Raw genomic sequence first — 18,550 nt, forward strand, 5'->3', positions numbered from 1 at the left:
TTTAAAATTTTCAATTTTCCAAACCTTCTCAATTATTCATTATTCAACTATTCAATTATGATTCTAGTAGTATTCTAACTGTCAAGTATCCAAACAGGTTTCCAATTATATTCACCAAATTCCATTTTCAAAATTTCCCATTTTCCAAACCTTCATTCGAATACGAAGAAGAATTCCACGAGTAATTTCCAGCTGTACCCGAAAGGAAGTCGTGTTGTCGAGAGAATTCTGGCGCCGTGAGCCACGTCAGCATCGAGGTTTCGATTTTTCGGGTCGCCGATCCCGTTTTCGGGCGCCACGAAGACCTTTTCCTGGCTAGAATTGGCGGCAAATCAGCGGGACGGGTTCGAGCACCCGGAGCCATCGGCGTCTGCCCACGTTCGGTGGTGTGTTGACATCCTCGTTGCTTGTCTGCGCTCCTCGCGATGCCTTTATATGGACCGCGCATTCAGAGACGCGTACGTGCCTCGATCCATGATCTTCCAACAAACGAGATTTCACCTTCTGCCTATCCAGCAGCTCCGGAAAGCTCGTTTCCCAGCTTCCTGGCGTCGTGTTGCCATTCTTTCTCCTTCGAGCTCCATATTTTCGGAACGGAATAAGAATAAACGAAGAGGACGTCTATGACACACAGTATTTTTTCGTAGAAAAAAAAAAATCATGCGATATTCTAGTAGCGTTTGAATTCGATTCGAACTTTTATTCGAGTAATACTCGGTTAGTATCTTACACCGCAATCCGAGGAAACGGTTCGGAGTTCATCGTGGTAGGGATTACGCGATTCGAAGAAGCCCCTATCCATCTTGCGCGAAAGCGATTAATCGCGTGACCGGGTGTTCCGCGAAATCGGCATTTAATTTGCGCGTCGGAGCGTCTCGACGCTCGCGAGGCTCACGATCGTGGGATCACCGGGGGTGTAATAGGAAAACTTCAATAATAAACTTGGCTGGAATTCCACTGTCGCCATTTGTATCGCGCGATTTCACGGAATACGATCTCGTATATCACCGAGCGGCGTCCACGACCAAGGGGCTGTTCGTTACCGTCGCAGTTATCACCCCCACTGCGAAGTAACAGTTACGATGAAACCAGGCCTCGTAACCGCGTTCGAGTACATCGCTGAACAACCGAACGACCATTACATTAGCTTTCGCCTCGTTCCAGTGGTGTACCAGTTCTACAACTCCAGGGTACCGTTTGGACACTTTCCGTGGACGCTTTCAGGGATTTATACGGGGTGTGATCGGACCGGTGGTAGAGGGTGATATACTACATGTAAAAATCAGTCGAAGAGAAGGAACAACATTTTTTGACGCTTCGTTTTCGAGGAAATCGAGTTTGAAAATTCTGTGTAGCACGCGTTCACTGGACTAATGAGGTAATTACATGTACGCGTCAACAAGGACCTTTGAACAGTTTAACACGTTCACTGTCAGATTAATACTCTTGAAAATTTCTACTGTGATTCAATTTTGTTTACAGACTATTGGAAACTGTGTAATGAAACATTTATTGTGGTGTTTAGTTTTGCAACGTCATTAAAGTTCAAGTATTTTATTTAAATTCATTTTCTGCGACACTTAACTTTCACAATTAATTTTCGTAGTTTTGTCAGTGAAAATCACTGTCATCCATATACGAGTGACGTGGCGATCAACGTGTTAATCAATAATGTTATGTACGTAACGTTAAAAATGTGAATAAAATTAATAAATGTGTCATTCATCAATATTTCTTATTTCTAATACGTATCTAAACCTAGAGCCGGTACAGTGCACGCGTACTGGATACAATTTTCAAACACGATTTTCTCGAAAACGAAGCGTCAAACGAAAAAATCGTATTTCTTTCTTCCGACTTATTTCTATACGTAGTATCACTCATATATAATACCATTTAAATTCTACCAAAATTCCACTCGTATACCAATCGAATATTACTCAAATTCTATTCAGCTTATGATTCGAGTCACACGTACATAAATACAAAAGTGTTTCGTAGCAACCTCCAGATGACATTTTTGTCTGTGGCTCGTTACGGCACTGAGTGCAGGGAGCACGAGTCCTTTGTCGCGGCTCGACGATAACATTAGTCGCGATTCTCCGACCGCTGGAGTTTCCACGCGTAGTCACCGCAATGAAAGACGTACGTGACTTTCTCCCAGTTTCGACGTTTCGCAGAAAAATCGCTCCCCGGGTACTTGTGTCGCTCGAGAGATCCGAGAGAGGAGTTCCCGCGAGACATCGGGATAATAAGGAAGTCGACGAACCCGTTTATTAAGTCTCGAAGCGAAATTTTCCTCGTTTGCCACGTTCCCGCGTTTTCCATTCCCAAGATAAACACCTACCTGACTCTGAGTTTTTCACGAATTTCCCAGAGTGTTTCCCGTAATTTCCAGAGGCTCTTATTGGCCCGAGGTGAATAACGAAAAGTCGCCCTTAAGTCCGACCGCTCGCGAAACGTCGACTCTCTTCGAGTTTCGCGTCGTTTATAATTTCAAGATATTTGGAAAATGTTTGTTTTCGCTCCCTACCGAATGTTTAATGTCAACGTTTGACGAGTATATTAAAAGCACATATTTCAAGCAGTATTTCGGGCAGTATTTCGAGCAGTTTTCAGGCAATAAATATCAATTCGTTTAAAAGCTATAAGCGATCCGGTATCGCGCTACCGGGAATTTCCTCGACGCAAGAGGGAGTGGATTACTCTGGTCTCGAGTATCGTAATTGAGTAAGATTAGGATTCTTGGAAACTAGAAGAATATATCGTTTCGTTTGAGAACAAAAAGCTTTCTAACAAAATCGATACTTATATCTCGATAGGCAGCCAAAACTGCGTTACAAGAATATGTATGCTAACAGTTTTAATATGTCTGTTGATCTTTTTCGCGACTCGACTTCGCCATTCAAAAACTCGATCGTAGCAATTTTGCGTATGCGTAATCTAGCTGAACATGTTACGTTATGATACGCTGTGATTGTCTCCATTTTCTCTCGTTGTTATTACATTGTATTTGATATCGAGGGTAAAAGTATTATTGTTATTGTTATCCAAGAGACACAAGGGTGAGATATATCGAATATCGTGCTTTATTTCGCAAGTATTGGGTTCGGTGTGGAATGCGGCCTTTAGAAATAAAATGACGATCTCCAGGTAAAAAATGAACTATCTCGGTCAAAGTCAGTCTATCATCGAGACTCTGCGACCTAGTTGTCTCATCTCAACGAGCGCTAGGTGAAGCGATATTTCTACGTTGTTACGAGCCAGAGCTATAGCGACGCGCGTGTGAGCCCAGCGAGTGGGATAGATTTGAGAATTGAACCAATACGATTAATTATTGTGTATCAATGATGCCGAAGGCTGAGGATAGATTAGACAATGCAGACGACTCTGACGTGAAGTCAGATAGTTGCAGGAATCGGTATCTCCCAGTAAAGGGTAACCGTAGGTTAGGGTGTTTGGTTGTTGGTTATTGGAGACAAATGCGGACGCCTCGGACGTTAAGTCAGACAGCTGCAGGAATCGGTATCTTCCAGTTAAGGGTAACCGTAGGGTAAGGTTCCAATTGCGAGATTGTTGGAAAAAGTGCAGCGACTCTGGCGCGAAGTCAGATAGCTAGCAGGAATCGGTATCTCCCAGTAAAGGGTAACCGCAGGATAGGTTGAATTAGGGAATTCGGGTTGAATACACTGAGCTTAAATCGTGTCGTTGATGAATACTACGCGTCGCGGATAAAGCCTCGCAACTTATTAATTTAATTGAATAATAACTCGAGCGGCAAAGTTATCATGTTGTGGGATCGTTACACAGGCTAGGATTGCTTGTTCAGAATAACTATACTAGGTTACAAATGTGCAGTGTTGTGTTGTCGCGGTCGTGTGTAGTAAACGTTGAATTTAATTACCTAATTGTTGCACGGTGTTAACGCACTGGCGATGCGGGGGTCGAGTGTGATTCTAAATGCCGTAATAGATGAAAACCGTCCTCGCGGATCTATAAGGTTAACTTGATCGAAAGGGAAACTGAAGCCCGATCTCACCAAAGCACACTCTGCAACGATGGACGTGATGTGACTCTACGTAACTCTATCGTTCTAATCCCCCGAGCAACGAAAATCGTGGGTTTATATACCCTTAAATGTTGATGGGGATCCGTCGGTGATTTCCATATTTGGAAATCTGACGGTTAGGATTTTCGTGGCTCTGAGGTGAGCAGCTGCGTTCCCTGGGAAAGGCTAGATAAGAAGTCTTCCCACGCGACGCAAGTCGAAGATGATGTTAAGAGTATGCAGCTTCAGGATGCACTCCAGGGAGACCGAGCTCCAAATCCCAGGAGGGTAGATAAAATAAAATTGACGAACGCGAGCTTCGGAAACAAACAGCGAGTTTCTGTATACGTAACAACGTAAACACGTACGAATCAGCACGTATCGCTTCTGGAAAGCATATCGCCCTGTACAGAGAACGTTACTCTGTTTTATTGCCTCTCGTTTTGCAGTTGGCGCGTTTAATTTCACGAATGCGGTCCCTATCTCTATCGGGAAAGCACTTTTACAGAATTGGAACGACGGGGCGGAGAACGGGGCGGGGTTCCATATCCACGCGTCTAGGAAAAATCAGACGACTCACACGCGGCGACACTTAACGTTCCCGTTGTTTTGTCGACTCTGAAAACACCCGAAGAGATTACAACATTTTTTATTTTGCGCGGAATGTCACAATTGTCACAGCAGAACGTTATTTTACCATTTTAAATAACAATGGGTAATACCGTGGAAGAGGTATAGGTCAAAAAATGATAATTAGAGACGAGACGGATTTAAAAGCGAGGAAAGGTAGCCATCTAGTGACCCAAATTATAATCAGAGATGGAAAAATGTTTATCCGATTAGAAATTGACCGGTGGATGAGAAAATTTCTTCGACTACTTCGCCGATATAAAACGTTTCGGGCCACGAAAATTATTATTCGATCTACGCGATAGGTTCCATAATAAATAAATCCTGAGCTTCTTAGTCGTAACGCCGGAGTATCTCCGAGGTATTCGAGAAGACGCGGAGCAATTTCCAAGAAAACTAACCAATCGGGGATTCCTCGAGCGGGAAAGAATCACGACGGTTCGACTTCATGGTCGACTGGAGCCACGGACAAGCGTCTCGGGAACGACTTTCGCAAGAATTGTTCAATCAGTCGTCGACGATAAATTCACCGATATAATCCTCGAGGCGTCTTTGGCAGTTTTCCGGAACGAAGTTGCTTAACGAGAATAAAGTGGGCCACGAGAGCCAGACGGTGGGTTGGCCGTCTTCGGCGAAACGTCGAGACGAAGCTTCGTCGTCGACTTCGTTACGCTTATTTAACTCCGAGGCATCCTCTTCGAGGCATCTTCGAGCCAGTTCGACGAGGCGGTTTGCGAATTTATAGCGAGAATTCTCCACCCTTCCACGGAGCAAGCTGGTTACCGACTCTCGACGCTTCTGCAATCACATCCGCGATACACCCCAATTAGTTGTTGTTTCGCTCAACTGGTCGATGTCTAATTGCCACCGACACCGGTTCCCGTTGACTAGACTGCGTCAACGGTCGATTCACCGTCGCGAATCGACGTTTCCTTGGAGTGTTTTAAAGTTGCGAGGGGTGACAAAAATGTGATCGACTGCACCTTGACGCTAGACAACCACCGGAATGGTCACGGTTACCGCTTTAATCGCTCACAACTCAAAGACGAAGCATCTGTTGCGATTTTGTCACTCTTGGTTTTCGTTTCGTTTTGTTCCGTAGAATCGTATCCTAAGAGGGTATCACTGAACGACTAAAAGTACAGGAACCTCGAAGGGAACTGCAGGAGCATTATTTTCATAGACTCTGTCGTCGAAGTCTGCGTTGCGTTAATATTGAAACTACACTTTGTTCAGGCGCCATTTTCGGCCCGGAGCTCGGTGAGGATTCACGTCGTTATAATACCCCCGCGAAGACATTAGAATTTATTTGCATACAGTGGAAACAACTTCCCCAGATATGAAATTACCTGCGGATGCGTCTCTACAGCGTGTTCTACAAATAAGCTCCACGTTTCTCCCAGAAATGTCACGGTTCGCGTCGACGCGACGCCCTTTCAAACGGTGGCTGCCTCCCGTTTCCACGAAAAGCGCTTCTCGTTCCTCTTGGTTGGCTGTTTCGAAAACGAGCAAGTCATAATCCGCTGTATCTCGTTGTTCTCCCTTTAGTTCCCGCGTCTCTTACTATCATACTTTATCCCCCCAGCGATGTTTTTTCATTTCAACTTCAAACCTCGGCTGCGATCCTTCCCTTGTCTTTATTTGTCCCAGATTTCATCCGCTACGTTCTCCGGCTACTACTTTTTCATGGTATTTCCGTCGATGAATATTTCACGTTCACTTTTTGCAGGATGACGTCCTCAGGGTTTTCTATTCGTCCCTTTTCGACTCACATTTCATTGTTTTCGGTGTTCTTATAATCTCAAATTTTATTATTCGGATGGAGTATATTTCACCACGGGTTATCACATGTACATGTGTATATTTATAAGGAGAAATTTATTTGGAAACATTAAACTTGCTACTTGATTCAGACAAATTTCTTCGATAGACATAGAGGGAATATTTATGAGTAGACTGCGGATCTTTATGCAAAATCAAATCTTCGCGAACGTGCTTACAAATATTGAACCTAAATAGGAATTTATTTTATTCTGAAAATATTATAACATGAACTTTACTTCCAATCTTTTTTATATTCTTGCATATCGTTTGCATTTTGTATCCGCAGTCTATTTATGAGACTGATTGTATAATGGAGAGGATTTGAAGTCGACGGTGGATGTAAAACTACCTCTTTGTCCGACCATGCTATTATCCACGATACTATTCATCTCTCCAAACAAAATCATTATCTATTCGTACTTTTATCAGTAAACAAAAGCGCGTCTCCCTATCATCCCTTGTTCGACAAACTCTCCCCCTGAACTCATTCCTCTGGCCCTCGTACTCTTGTCGTTTACCCCTAGGTAGGTTCAGGAGCGTGCGTTTCGGTCTTGTCCGGGATTATCGCGGCGGACAAAGTGATTTCCGGTTCTGCACAAGCTCACCTGCAGCGCCACCTCATGATACCTCTCACCTTGGTTTAACCTAATCCCCTTATCTCGAAGATAAACAGATTTGGGAGTCCCGCGGATCCCCGGTCGCGTAATGGTAACCGGTAGTTAGTTATGCGGGGAGCGAACAAGCCTAATGCGTGCAACGTTTCATCGATCGGGGCTGCACACCCTGTTCGAGAAACCCGAGAAACCCTCGGCGATCGCGAGCGTCGGTCTACGTTGCTCCTATTTGATAGCGTCTGAGGGATCGCCTTCATTTTCATGCACGTAATTCCCTGTTATAAGATTTATGCTCTACGGGGGTAGTCGTTTTTACTGTAAGCAGTTTTTCGGGAATTTATTCCGTGGGAAGGATAAATCTGAGATTGTTGACCTTCGTCTGTCATGTTCCTAGAGAACAATGTATTCTTTTTGTATCGACAAAACAAATAATGTTGACGATAGGGTTAATCGAATGGATAACTGAAATATCTAAAAACTCATAGCTTAGTATGACCACCTATGACTAAACAAAAATAGTCAAACCTATCTCCAGGATCAGGTTCTATTTTCCTTACAGAAGCTTCCGTACAATTTCCATATTTTCACGTACGTAGAATTCCAGATTGGGCACCAAGAACGGCGAGACCTTCGAGCGTCTGCCATCGCGGAATCCTCTCGCGTAATTTTGCATTAATTTTCTGAATCCCTCCGAGCGTAACGTTCGGCCGTTTCGTGTTCGCGTTGCTCACGGAGTCGCCGCGATGTAATCGCTGGGAATCGATGCGTTATCAAGCCTTGGAGTCGCTCGTGTTTGTCTAAAATTTTTAATGCAACCTTTTAACGGCTCGCTCGAGTGCTCGTGACGCGTTCGCGCTTAGAGTGGCCGGGACGATACGGGGTGAAAACTATCGCGAAAAATAGTGGAGATAGACGCTTCGATATCGAGGATCGAACATTTCCGAGAGCGAGCACTGTTGGAGACCGTTCCATTCCGGGAGATGGTCTTTTAATCCTGGTTTATGTAAAAAGTAGAATTCATTAACAATGAATAGAAATTTTCAGCTCGAAAATTCAGATCGAAAATTCTCGACCCACCCTCGATTAAACATTTTCTATCTTTAAGCGAGGAACCACTGTGTCCGCTAGATACAACAGGAGGACTTAAATACCAATGACAAGGAAAATTCCTCTGCTCGCCCTCGGTCAAGGATAACCCACGTTCCCAAAGACATCAATTTTAGCAACAAAATCTGCGGAAATAAAAACGAAGACCTTTGTTATCTCAAATATAAGCACCTGCACGCACCGTCGTATTACTCGGAGTTAAAACGAACTTTTCATCGTGCATTACGACGCAGAATGTGTCTAATGGTTTCCAAGGGGGGTGCCCCGTCACCCGACGCTCTAGTGTCAAAGGGTTAATGCAGACGCAAATAGTTTCCGCCAGGGAGGCCGCGAAACAATCGTCCCTTCAACGAACGCGTCCTGGCAAGAGAAATTGGTCGACGATTTCCCTGTTCGCGAGCCAGAACGATCAGCTTCGCTGCTTGATTACGCACGCATAAAGCTCTCGCGTGCGCTGATACGGTCCGTCGAGCGCGGATTTGCAGCTGCAGCGTTTCGTTCGCTCTCGAATCGGCTCCAAAGCGCTTTTTCGCAACTGAAACCCCGGCTTACGTCCACTTTTGTTTCGAAAATTTGCCCCTAATACGCGAACGTCGCGCTAACAAACGCGTAAACATCCACGTTTACATCGCAGGTTGTTCCCGAGTAATTTCTCTTAATAACGAATACTTGGATACAAAAATGTCGATTCGATGTAAAAACAACCGTGGCAGTTTGCACGCGGTCGTGTACAAATAGCTGGTGATTTCGTTACACGAGTCTCGTCTTGTCCTCGAAGCACTACCGACTCCGTCTGAGAAGTTTGATCTAGAATGGCCGAAGCGTGAAACTTTCCAGACGATTCTCTTCTTCGTCGAATTTTGGTAAACGTAAACTCGTGTGACTGTCGACGAGAAGTGGCTCGTACAAGATTTCGAGTTCAGTCCTGACCCTCTGGGAACGGTCGACCGTTCTTTTTAAAAGCACGTCCTTTGTCTCGTCAGTCTCGCGTTTGCTCTTCGAGCTTCCTGAATCTCCCGTTCGCGAAGAACTGGTACACTTGATAATAACGCACTTCACACCACGACGACCATCATCGATACTAGAAGCGAATACCGTCAAATACAACAGCTCATCGTCGGAATACCAAACATAATGATATCGGGGAAAGAAGCCTGCTCATCTTGCGCAACAACCAACATTCGACGGCGTCGAGTTACTCGCTACCGCAAGCACAGCTTTTCTTTTCTTTTCATTTTTTTTTTTTTTCTAATTCTCAAAAGGAGAACGTTGAATATCGAATGGCGTTCGTAATGGGGAACGACGTCGACGACGAGCATGCCACTCGATACCCTTCAGGGGGAAGGCATAAAAAATTTCATCGCGGTTAAAGGCGAGGGCGGACGGTCGTGCGTTAGAAATGAATGTAGAATACGATCCGTGGCGGGTACTCCGAGGGAAAAAAGCGAGGACGAATGAAAAATAGCTCGCTACGTTATATCGGAGGAGTTCTTCGGAGTAGCTGTATACGAGGGGACCAAAAGGGATCGCCATTAATACATTTTACCCCTGTGGCAGATGAATTGAAGATACGGGACGAGATAATCAGTCGGAGGATCTCCTAGGAAGGGTGCCCAAGACGTGTATAGTTCCAACGTGATGTACGATATGAGAGCCGGTGCAATGCTTCGCGATAAGAAAATGAGTCGCCGTGGATAAGCTTTGTGGACGGATAGCAGGGTGCTTGGTTGGGGATTAGTAATTATACCGAAATTATTATCGAAGAAGGAAATTAATGTGCAGTAACGATTCGATGGTGTTTAGCGAAATTAAATTGAAGAGAAACTAGGATAACTTGAGATAACTTCAATAGAGAAAGTACATCGAAGAAAAGTATAGTAAGCGTAGATATTCGGGTCTACTGCTTCTCGGCTCTGTGTGGCTAGTAAGGGGTACATTCCACTTTGATTTGCGTGTCCGAGTCGCGGTATCGTAGCGGAGAGGAAGAGAAGTAGTAGAAACGAAAATAAAGTCACAGTGCGCGTAGATACTCCAGTCTGTCCACACACGGGTGCATACTACTTGCAATTGTCCGATCAGCGACAGGTACACTCCACTTAAGCTTCCGCGACCAAGTAGCGGTATCATCGATGAAATAGCTAAAGATCCAGAGCACACGGGTTACTATATTTGTCAAAAAAAGCCTGACAAATTATAACACGTGCCCAGATTTTCGTTGGTTTACCGCATCCTCTTCGAAACACCCTCGACGCCACGCACGAAGCTCGACGTGACCATCATAAACGTGTTCCAGCGACCGCAAAGTTTATTCTCGCTCTCCCTTTTTTTCCAAGCGGTTTTTCTCTCAAACGACCAGGACGAAATGGACAGTCGACGAGCCGAGTAAATTAACGAACAAAAGTGCAACGAGCGATAAAATCGCGAGGAAGGGCGCGCCAGCCGAGCTGAAAGACACGGTTCGCGTCTTCGCAGTCGCGAGTGGTAGTCGTTATTAAAGAAGACGATAGGCGACGGCGAGGAACACCCTTTGGCGAGATCTTACACCTCGTCGAATCGAGACGCCACGAACCAGACTCCTCGACGACGATTAGAGTTCTCCGTGAAGGAAGAAGACGCCACCGCCGCGGTCGACCTTCCATCCCCGTTTTATTTTCCCTCGGGCTCTCTTTCGCGCGCCTTTAAAGTCGTTAGCTCTCTCGACAGCGTCTCCCTCGACTACCCGACGCTTCCAGCCTTCGTTATTCGACGTGTTGCTTCCCAGCGGCAACGTGACGCCGCGTACGACAATTGTATTCGTGGGAGAACGAGAGTTCGGTCTCGGATTGCTCTTTCTGCTTCCCATCGATACACGTGAGCGCTTGTTTAGATCATTCATCGATTTCGTTATTTCTAGTTCGATGTGTTGCATCCCACTGGCGCCCTGACTCTATAAACGACGATTGTACTCGTAGGAGAATTAACTCTTTGCACTCGAGGCTTTTTTTCCCGCAGACGAACCAGCAACTCGAGACATTTCGCAGCATTTCTGGTGAATTTCTTACCTCCAACTTGAAATGATTACGCATTACAAATTAATGTATATTATTAATGTAACTTTTATATTTCAATATTTTGTGTATCTTTACACCTTTACGAAGATAGTTTTTTCTACAATAATGTTTGTAATTTTGCTTTTATTCAAATGAGGGTAACAAGAATCTTATCATTCTACACTTCATAAGATTATAGATAAAAGCGAGGTAAAACACGTTTAAGGCGAGATAAGCGCAGATAAAAGCGATGTGTGAATAAGGCCCAAAGAGCTTAGAAACTCACTTCAAAGAAACTAAACAAAAAAAAATTATTGTCGCGCATCGAGTCTCCGCATCAAACCAACCAGTGAGCGAGAGTCACCTCTCGAGTGCAAAGGATTAAAGATCGCTTTAATTTCTCCTATCGATGCATACGAGCGGTTCTTTGCCGATTTGCTATTGCAACGGCATCGCGCCTCGATAAACGCGAAGAACTGCGTTCGAAATTCCGTGTCAACGCTCGGTTTCCCTGACTCGTGGTCTCCCTCGTCGTCCCGCGACGATATCATAAATTACCGAGCGAATTTATCTACGCGATTCAACGTGTCGCCACGCTATCGAGCGACGTCGAACTCTCGATCACTTACGAATCATTGAACATCACCCTGAGAGAAAACCCGACTGACACTCCTCGAAAACGACCCTCTTTAGTACGGGAAACGAAAAGGGGCCAACGCGAGATATTACGTCCCATTTATCCCTTCGCGATGATTTAACAACAGCTCCATCGAACAGGATTTCGTTCTTTGCGGTTATCGCCGTCGGGGAAGGGATCCTAGACTAGATTTTTCTCCGCTGATATTTATATCGCAATTTTTTTCACTGTGAAAAGCGGTCAGCGTCGATTATTTTTTTAATTAAAATTGAAACGTTTACGTCGGAAACACTCGCGTCTAATCGACGTCGGGGGCAATCGCGTTGCGAGTTTCTCACCGTCGATTCTATCGCGTTATACCTAAAAGACAGGCAGAGATTTAAAGTTCGACTCGACGACGATAAAGATTGCAATCGATTGGCGATAAATTCCGTTTCGGTGGCTTCGCCTCGGACCTTCGTTTCGCTCCAGAGTCTCCGGTGATTTACTCCAACGGTGCTATTGATACCGGAACGCCTAAACGTACGAGCGTGTACGCGTCGCAATCACCGAAACAACGTAACTCTGATGAGGGTGTATTACGTTGCTTTATCCAGGATAACAGACTTTCATAATTCAAAAGGGGGAAGAAATAATTTGATCTTTCTGCTACGTTGTATGAAGAATTTGTTACGTAGAAAATAACCGGAGGGTCGAGTAGAAATAAATTCCTATCGAATAATTGCTTTATTTTTTCTTTTTTTTTTTTTTTAATTTGCTACGTGTATCATTTAATCAGTTAAAAAGAAAACGAAGAAGAACAAAAGCGCGGCGAGAAGTGGCCAGAATCTTTTATTAAAAACGTACCTCCAATTTAATTATCGGAGCTGGAAGTCCCGCTTCAAAGGAGCAGGAGCGCAGTTTCAGAATTTTAAACGAACCCTCTGGAAAACTTGTACGCACGCTGAAGCTTTCTCGACGCTTAATCAATTTTGTTAGGGAAAAATGTCCAGTATGATTTGCGCCGCTGGTGTCGCGGAAAAAAATATTTAGGTGCGATTAGCTGCAGGATGGAGGGGCTCGTGGGTCGGGCGAAACGGAAGTAATAGCGGGGTCAGTGGTAGTGAATCGTACATAGTCGGACGTGGTTCGAATCGGATATAACGAACGTCGTGCAACTTTTAACGGGTGGCCCGTTTCGAAAATAGATTCCAATGAAATTTACTCACACTGACGTCGACTTGAACCTCCCCTACATAAGGGATTTTTATTTATCCACATTGCTGTTATATATACAAAAAATTATAGAACCCACTTACTGATGCCAACACATTTTTCAGAAACTCAGAATCGATGTCTCTTTCTCCCTAAAGTATATGTTTCAGTGCGGATAAGTGGAAGGTATCCTTAGCTTGTCGGACAAGCTCAAGTAGTATGTACCAGTGTTTGGTCGGACCCGAACTCTTGTTCTCCTCAAGAAAAATCACAGAACTAAGTTCTCGACTTATATTTTAGTATTCCCCTCGATAAACAAAATTGGACAAAAAGAAAATGAAGAATCAAACGGGATAGGATCGAGGGATATTTGCAACGAAGCATTCTTCGACGTTCAAAGAGACGGTTTGAAATCCCCTGGAAAAATTGTCGCTCCAGTTCTCTTTATTCGGTCCACGGGAAACGTTCCCTCGTGGAACAGATATAAAAGGAGAATCGTAAATTTATTTTCCCATCGGAACCCGACGAGCCATCGATGATATTTTCGACGGAATACCTGACGGAAATTTGACGAGAGAGATCGTCCCTTCCAGGGGGAAACGACGATGTTAAACAAAAGGAGAAACGTGAGTTCGCCACCAGCGAAACTAAGATGGAGCACACGTGTCCAGGTGACAAGCACTGCAGTCGTAAAGTACAATCACTGGGAAGTTATGGCGTACCCTTTGTTTATCGTCGGTCTTTGATTTATCGAGATTTATTCAATGAATAAACATTCCCCGCCCCCATTTTTTTTTTAAATAAGCGAAGACTGGTAATTCAGTCTTGCAAGTAAAAAGCATTTAATTTTATTGTACTGCAACGGAAGCAGGAAAATAACAAACTCAGTGCAGAAAAAGTGCTCCGTGCTTGCTTTTTCGATTAATAATATCATCGAGTCTGATAACTTCACCAGCATCAGAAGAATTTTTGTGTTGCACTCCAAAGACATACTAAATGAACGATAACAATTTCAGACATATCGAATATAGGTTCACTTGAAATAAATTCTCGGAGAATGCTTACTTTCCAGTTAGGCGAAGTCACGCTGGCATCGATGACTATTACGAAGCCGTGATCTTTCATCGAATTTAGCGCCGAGTAACGATCGATTTCTCATCCGTGTTTAAAGGAGAAGCACTCGTGTATCGCGTAATCCACCCCCCGCTTTCTCCGTTCATCGAATCGTCTATTAATGGAGTAGCGTGGTCTAGTAGATTTGATTCCAATAATGGAGCAGGAGCGTAGGCGTGTGGCTAGCATGCGATACTCATGATTTTCCTAATGGAGGATAATTCAGACGGTAATTAAGAGGTCGATCGAACGCTGAGTGTATTATAGAGGCAAAGAAAGATCGGGCCTGTGTTAACAGGGACGTGTGCCATGAGTAAGTAGAACGCGGACAGGGCAAAGTTAGTTTTAACCTAACCCAACGCGTTTTCATTCCAGGACTGATCTTTCCTTTTACCATGAATACATTTCACCTATTCGGTATGATTTACCTGTATGGATTTAACGTTCCGCACGGGCGTTACTTTTGAAGAATTATTCTACGCTGTATAGATTCCACTTATTCACGTTGGGATATTTTTGGAACATTCAGGATTAATGTCTCTTTCCCTAGGTGGCCAGACAAACTCAAGTAGTATGTACCTGTGTTTGGTCAGACCACAACCCCCGCGGTACGCTATAACGAGTGATATTTTTCTCCTTGTACAATACCAGGCCCGCGAACCAGATATATTTTCCTTCCATTTCTTTCTTCCGACCCCGACCATCCTTTCGACCACTCATTTCACGGAATTCCGGGAGAAAAGGTCAACCACCGCGGGCCACAGGAACAATTAACGTCTTCCCGCGCGGAACGTCGCACACACGACGCGTGCCGATTCCTTTTATTTTTCCTACTCGGCCCCTCGTCGAACGCGAAGGTCGTCGCCGACAAACAAACCGAGAAATAACAGGCGGCAATTAGTCTCGCTTCCGGTTTACCCGAACGTAACAGACGGAGAAATAATTTCGAGGCCGTTTCGGATCGGCTCCTTTTAGCGTTTCATTTTCTTCTTGCCTGGCTGGCAGGGGTAGATCGGAGGAGGACAAAAAAAAAAAAAGGAAAACCGAGAGAAACGAGGAGAAACCCATTTGTCTCGCGAGGAGCCACGGCTGGGGCACGATACAAAGTAGCCTCTTTAACTCTCTGCAGGACGAGCTCGCGAGAGATCGCTGTTAAACGTGACGACCTCTTTCAGGGGGTTGGCTCGTAATTTGTAAGAGTCTGGTCCTGGGCTACCCGGGGATTTGGCCCGCATTTAACGATACAAAGACGAGGGAGATAGGACGGGGCATTAAAAAGTCACGTCTACCTGTCGCGTAGCCCTCCCCAGCAACCTCGGGAAAGATCGAGCTCGCAGAAGCTGAGGGACTGATTACAAGTCATGGAATTTGTATTTCTTCTTTTTTTTTTTTTTCATGGTATAGTTCTAGTGGCTCGGTTCGTATTTAGTTTCCGTTAAATATATCGTAAGGTGTACAGGCGTAGTGTATGTATTATATACACCGACAACGACAGTATGTATTATAAATCGAGTTTTAATTAAGCAAACGTACGACTCGGAGACGTAACGATAATAAGAGAACAGAGGAACTCTCATCGAGCGTCATCTTGAACAAATGAATTTCTCGCGGAATACTTTTCTCTCGGGGAAGACTTCTCGTCGTCGAGAAGGTTAATGAAACCACCTCAGAAAACTCCCCGCCTCCTCTCCCCCCCTCCCCTCTCTCCCTCTTCCCCTCTCCCATCCACCCACCCTCCTCCCTGTTCGTTCTGACGGATCTCGATAAAAGGAGAAATTAATAAAACATGGCTACGTTGTCGCTGAACTTCTTCCTATATCAGTTCGAAGGGTGTCGCATTTTCTCGTTCTGAATATTGAAAACTTTCATCCAAGAAAAATTTTAGGATCGAGCCCGGACTTCGTTTAAATTTTCATTTCGTTTCATTATACTCGATCTTGAACATAATTTATGGTAAATTTATATCTATTATCGCTAAAATGTATATCTACGGACAATGTTGTAATCGTCTCGGTTTAAAATTTTTTGGTGCTTGAGGCGCCGAGATACGCAAAAAATCCGAACTATGCGAAGGTGGGTGGGGATGGAAGTTTATCGACAGCAAAATTTTCCCCTCTGTTATATTCAACAGCCAGGAAAGTAATTAACCCTCGTGACTCAACCGTACATATATACACGTATATACTGCGAAGAGTCGAGCTCCGTATCTCAATTAATTTAATTAAAATATAATATCAAAGGATCGAATTGAATTCATCGAATGGGAAATAAAGTTGGGACTTTGTGCATCGACGAATGACGAGGCGGGCAGCGAGCCATTATCCAAATTAGTGAATTTCTACATAAAATTAAATGCAGTTAGAACCGTTAGTTTCCGACTTAATTAACATTGAATTGGGCAACGCGAGACAAAATTTATGTTTTAATCGTTCGCGCGTCAGTGAAGGATAATAAATCACTGTCCAATAAAAACGGGTAATTAAATGCTCCATTGAAATTCGGGGGAAAAGCTGATCGAGGAGAGCCAGGGCATGCCGGTCGTATTTCTTTTCCTATGTGAATGATAAATGATTTTTCAGGGGTATCTACCCAAAGTTTTAAGTAATAATGCATTCATTATTTAATGAAACTATTTATTCTACGTTAAGAAAACCTTGACATTTGTCATGAAATATCTTCGTCACATCGTTGATTTAATCGTTAACTCCGCCCACAGTCGTCGACAAGTATAACGCACGACAGATGGGGTATTGCGAACCTTCTCTATAGAGAAACAACCACACCTCCCCTCCCCCCGGACCCACCCCCACCGTCGAACCACCTACACGTGACATCCAGCCGTGGGCGATAGCTAATGGCTCGTGGGTAAACTGACGAGAGTTCGCGTTTCTTTTTTTTTTTTTCTCCGCGATCCGTAATTTGTCGAAGTCGCCCACTGGGTCACGGGGTTAAAGCGCGTGTTTCGCGCGTGGGAGACGCGCTACCCTTTCCGCGAATTCGCTTGTACGCCGACCCCCCGAGTTGCCTCGGTATTACGTACGTACGCTCGTCGTTGAGAAGCACGTGGCACGCCCACGCAACTCGAATCGTAACGGCAAGTATTTTGCCTCGAATAACAGTCCGTCTCCGAAAGATCGCTCGACGGACTTCGTAGCAATAATAGACGCGGACAGTTCTCGAATTTCGGGCCGGAAATAGTATTTCCAGGAAGGGGTTTTTGTTGGGTGGAAGACAATAGTTAATTAGGATGCTTCGCGTAAAATATAAAATGAGATTTTGAAATCGTTGAGAAATCTTTGTATCGAAAGATTAATAACGAACAATGAATAACAAACTTTGAATAAGGAACAGTTGTTTTATATATATATTGCGTGAAGTTGAATATAAATACGAGGAAAAAAACTGGTGAAATAAAAATTAATTGAGCGCTCTCTATTCACGTATGTTTGCACAGACCATATGTCGTCGACTAACTAGTCAAATCATATATCGTCTTCCTCGTTACTGTTGAAAGTCCGTCACCTTCAATGTTTTCGTACAGCGCCGGCGATTTGTTCCTTTGCTGTTTACGTATTCACACGGATAACACACGTACACATTTTCTTTTATTTATTTTCGCATTATAGAATGCTAATATATATATTTTCAACAGGATATATGGTATAGAAATATTTCTTATGGAACAAAGTAGCGTAAGGGAGTGTTTCTTCATATTTTTGACGTCTTATGTATTCTTAACGAGGCTCTACTACAAGTACCCTCGGACCATTTTCTAAATCAATATATCTTCTTTATACATTTTTCTATTATGCATAAAATTTTCGATCCAAACTCGGCGTCAATTACTTCGTAGCGCGTAATTGAGTGCGTTGAAAACGCATTTTCCTATAAGAGCCCACGTTAAACAGTGAAAAATCGAAACATTTATTTCTTAGCTTTTAGGTACCCTAACCTTCCCAAAATTTGTGTGGGTGTCTTTGGGATAAAATCTAACCCGTATACAAACTTTTATAATTTCCTTGGCGTTATTTCTATTTGCACTAGAGCCTCCTTAAGCAGCAAACAGTGCCAAAGATGGATGTGCCAGTGACGGTGCACATTCTCTGTGCATGGCAGTGCCATTCTAAAGTATCAAACAGTGCCTGGTCGAGTCTGTCAAGTATCAGACCCTATTATCATCGACCCAGCAGCCCCCTCCACCGATATCTTTGCGTGAACGTTGTGTTTTCATTGAGTAAGTTCAAAAAGCATTTGACCCAGACCCGACAAAGGATTAATATCTCCCCTGAGCCGTCTCTCTGGGTCTTTCTAGTTACCAGTGGAGCATTTGCCCGCGAATCCCGGGGTCGATATT

Source organism: Hylaeus anthracinus, unplaced genomic scaffold (genome assembly GCF_026225885.1).
Source record: "Hylaeus anthracinus isolate JK02 unplaced genomic scaffold, UHH_iyHylAnth1.0_haploid 0, whole genome shotgun sequence".
Lineage (NCBI taxonomy): Eukaryota > Metazoa > Arthropoda > Insecta > Hymenoptera > Colletidae > Hylaeus > Hylaeus anthracinus.